At 44.9% G+C, this 3,819-nt stretch overlaps 1 protein-coding gene and 1 long non-coding RNA gene across 2 annotated transcripts in view; both read left to right on the top strand.

Moving 5' to 3' along the window:
• The window catches only part of KDM2B (lysine (K)-specific demethylase 2B), a 176,172-nt gene that overhangs the window by 125,854 nt on the left and 46,499 nt on the right, over window positions 1–3,819 (top strand). The window lies entirely within an intron of this gene.
• Window positions 1–3,819, top strand: part of LOC105527934 — a 17,654-nt gene that overhangs the window by 12,982 nt on the left and 853 nt on the right. The window lies entirely within an intron of this gene.

Genomic DNA, 3,819 nt, shown 5'->3' with positions numbered 1-3,819 from the left:
TTTTTTTTTTTGAGACAGAGTCTCATTGTCACCCAGGTGGAGTGCAGTGGTGCCATCTTGGCTCACTGCAACCTCTGCCTCCCAGGTTCAAGCGATTCTGCTGCCTCAGCCTTCCAAGTAGCTGAGATTACAGATGCCCACCATCACACCTGGCTAATTTTTTTTTTTTTTTTGTATTTTTAATAGAGACGGGATTTTACCATGTCAACCAGTCTGGTCTCGAACTCCTAGCCTCAAGTGACCTGCCTGTCTCAGCCTCCCAAGGAGCTGGGATTACAGGCGTGAGCCACTGCGCCCGATCTGTCATCTCATTTTGAATAACCTTTGGATTTGGGCTTTTGTTTTGAGTCTACCGTCCACAGAACTTTAGATCTTATTTCTCCAAGGTCCTTTTTTGGAGGAGGATGGGCTAGACAATGGAATTGGTGTCCTGTTTAGAAAGCAAACCAAGAGGGAGATTTTATCTTGTTACAAAAAAAAAAAAAAAATCATTAAATTACAAAGCCTTGATTATAGGCCAGAATTAGGCTGGCATTTTACATATATTTAGCTTCTCATGTTTTTATGTGGGGGTGGTTTATAAAGTGAACCCACTTGTGTGGTTCAAATTGCCTCGCTGAGCCTTAGCGTGGATTTTGGTAGGGAAGTGAACAGAGAAGGGAAGTAACTTTCTAAGGTCAGCAGAGGCATTGGGAATGGGGTGACTGGTGGAAAAACATTTCTCAGATCAATGCCAGTCACCTGTTAAATTAGTTAATTTTAAAAAATCCTGTGCACAGTCACACATCTTCCAGTGAATGTAAATATTTATTGGGTTGTTTTTGGTAACGTAAGGAGACATAATTAGGAGAAGAATTCCCACTTAACAGAAAGCTCCGTCTATTTAGAGGACTCTTATGATGAATATATGTGGTTTTTAAACGCTTGTGGAACGACTCTCCAGGGGAAAAGCAAAAAGCAATTAAGTAACATTAGGAATTTCCTTAAGAGAAATCACTGTAGCCCCTGGTCTGTCCTACTGTCACTGTTCAAATTACAGTTTTATCCAGGTAGCCCTGGAATCCTATGTTCAGTGGTTAGAAAGTTCCTTTCATTTACATTGTGTTAGAAAAATAACTTTCCAAAAGACCTTCTGCTTTTGCCGTGAAGGGGGGCAAGTCTCCTGAAGAGCAGAGACAAATGGTAAAATAATAGTAAAATAACTGAAGCGTGCATTCTCAATTGCTTGTTAGGCATAAATTATTACTTGTGTAGGAAACAACCCTATGCAGGCGTCCTGCTCTGTTACTTTTTTTTGAGAAAGGGTGTTGCTCTGTTGCCCAGGGTGGAGTGCAGTGGCGTGATCTTGGCTCACTGAAACCTCCGCCTCCCAGGCTCAAGCGATTCTCCTGCCTCAGCCTCCCGAGTAGCTGGGATGACAGGCACACGTCACCATGCCCGGCTAATTTTTTGTATTTTTAGTAGAGACAGAGTCTCACCATGTTGGCCAGGTTGGTCTTGAACTCCTGACCTCAAGTGATCCACGCCCAAAGCCTGTGATTACAGGTGTGAGTCACTTCTGTTCCCTCTTTAAGGTCATGTTTACAAATGGTGTCCATTGGTTCAGGAGGGTACCAGCCTGTCGTTGGTCTCGACATTAAAAGGATCCTTTCTGTTTCTCTGCCCTGAGCCTCTGGAAAATGATGTTCCCAAGCTTTAGCTGTGGCCTTTGTGACATGGGCACAAGGAAAAGGGGTTTCATGCTGGAGAGCCCCTCCGCTTAGGTTAACCGGAGTCCACGGGGACAGCTGCTGCACAGTCTGCCCTCCTCATGCCCATTCCTAGAAGTGGGCATGGAGAGGCTGGTGACTAACTCCGAACATCGTAGTGTTCCTGTCTTGCCTCCTCCCTTCACCTTCGCACATTGCCTGACACGCTGAGTCTTGCAAAACCTCTCAGCAGCCTGGGGTCATTTCTGGGTTCTCAGTCTGATAGGCAGATCAGAAATGTACACAACACCCAGAGAGAAAGCAGGGAAGTGAGTGACAATTGTGATGGAGGAGGACTTGGCTTCCATCTGTTTTTGTTTATTTCCACATCACATGGTGAAAGTTCTGGATCCAACTGACTGGGTGGCATCAGTTTTGGGGAGCTCTTTCTAAGAATATAAGTAAGGCTTGGCCCAGTGGAATTGGGAGAGGATTCAGTTCTTAGGGTCACTAGAAGATGAGGTCGGAGGGAGAGAGGGAGGGCCACCCAAAAGCACAATGTAAATGCTAAATTTTAACTTGGCAATTCTGTCAGGCAAGGGTTGCCATAATTTGTATTTTATATACAGTCCAGCATACTATTAATACAAAGCAGATGTTGAATAATTGTGTGCACTGGTTAACTATAGGAAATTTGATTTAGGGAAATAGAGAAGTAAGAAGCATTTTGCAAGTGTCAAAAGAGGAATTTGTAAAAGGTGTCAGGACAGTGGCCTTCATAGTGTTTGGAGGGAACCCACTACGTTATCATGTCCTAACTGTGGCCTCCTGGTTCTACAGTTGGCCCTTGCCAGATCAGACAGCAACCTGGCTATCCAAACCGTACCTACCCACCTTGAAACTGGATTTGAACTGAGAATACAGAATTTATAGCATGTAGTAAGGGACGCTTAATTTTCTTCTGCTTCAGCCTGAGTTTGTCACCGGCCTCATTTGGCATCCTCCTCTCGTCTTTGGCATGAGTCATTGGAGCGGTGTGGTTAAGAGCCCAGGCTCCAATTGGCTATGGGGTCAGATCCAGGTCCTTTCCCTTCCTCGCAGCAATGCGCCTCAGTCTCCTCATCTATTAAGTGGGTGAACAATGGTCCCCACCTTATGGGGCTGTTTAAAGGAATAAGTGAGATCATGTCTACAGCAGACTTAGCACTGGTCTGGCCCTTTGAACATGCTTAAAGCTGCTATTGCCTAGGTCCCTGGAGGGAGGTCTTTCTCTGGATGGTGTTATATAAGAGACTCTGGTCTTGAAAGCCACTTTCTAATTTTCTTTGGGCCTTCATTTCTTCACCTGTGAAGTGAACGGGTCAGGAGAGACCCCCTTCTGTCTCTGAAATGATATAAATGGAGGAAGGGAGTTTGTGTTAGCGGCAACTTCTGTTTGTCCACACTTTTCCTTTCTGCTCTTTGAGCCATGATAATTGAGAACTGTGTCTTTTTACTTCCTTAAATTCAGAAGTGAGCTTTTGAGAGTCCTCAAAGGAAATCAACCTCAAGATAATTATTTTGCTCCTGACTGGTAATGGGAAAAACCTTCAAGAAAAATTCCTGCTTACATCTCTCTCTCTCTCTCTTGCTCTTTTTTTTTTTTTTGAGACAGAATATCACTCTGTTGCCCAGGCTGGAGGGCAGTGGCGCGATCTCGGCCCACTGCAACCTCTGCCTGCTGGGTTCAAGCGATTCTTATGCCTCAGCCTCCTGAGCAGCTGGGATCACAGGTGTACGCTACCATGACCTGTTAATTTTTGTATTTTCAGTAGAGACGGGGCTTCACTATGTTGGCCAGGCTAGTCTTGAACTCCTAACCTCAAGCAATCCACCCTCCTCAGTCTCCCAAAGTGCTGGGATTACAGGTGTGAGCCACTGTGCCTGGCCTAGACATTTCTCTTGATGTATTATGTCATTTGGGTGGCTGTGTACCCCTATAAGCTTGACCAATCACAACGAAGTGGAAGCATGATTGGCATATTAAGCGCCCCTCCTCTTTCTTTAGAGGCTGTCTACTGAGTAGAGTGGCCAGCAAGAGGTCAGTCAGATACAAACTTCAGACAAGGTAGCCTTTTTTTTTTTTTTTTTT

The sequence above is a fragment of the Mandrillus leucophaeus genome, unplaced genomic scaffold (genome assembly GCF_000951045.1).
Source record: "Mandrillus leucophaeus isolate KB7577 unplaced genomic scaffold, Mleu.le_1.0 Scaffold7, whole genome shotgun sequence".
NCBI classification, from domain to species: Eukaryota; Metazoa; Chordata; class Mammalia; order Primates; family Cercopithecidae; genus Mandrillus; species Mandrillus leucophaeus.
Note: the sequence above shows the minus strand (reverse complement) of the source record. Positions and strands in the feature narration are given on the sequence as shown.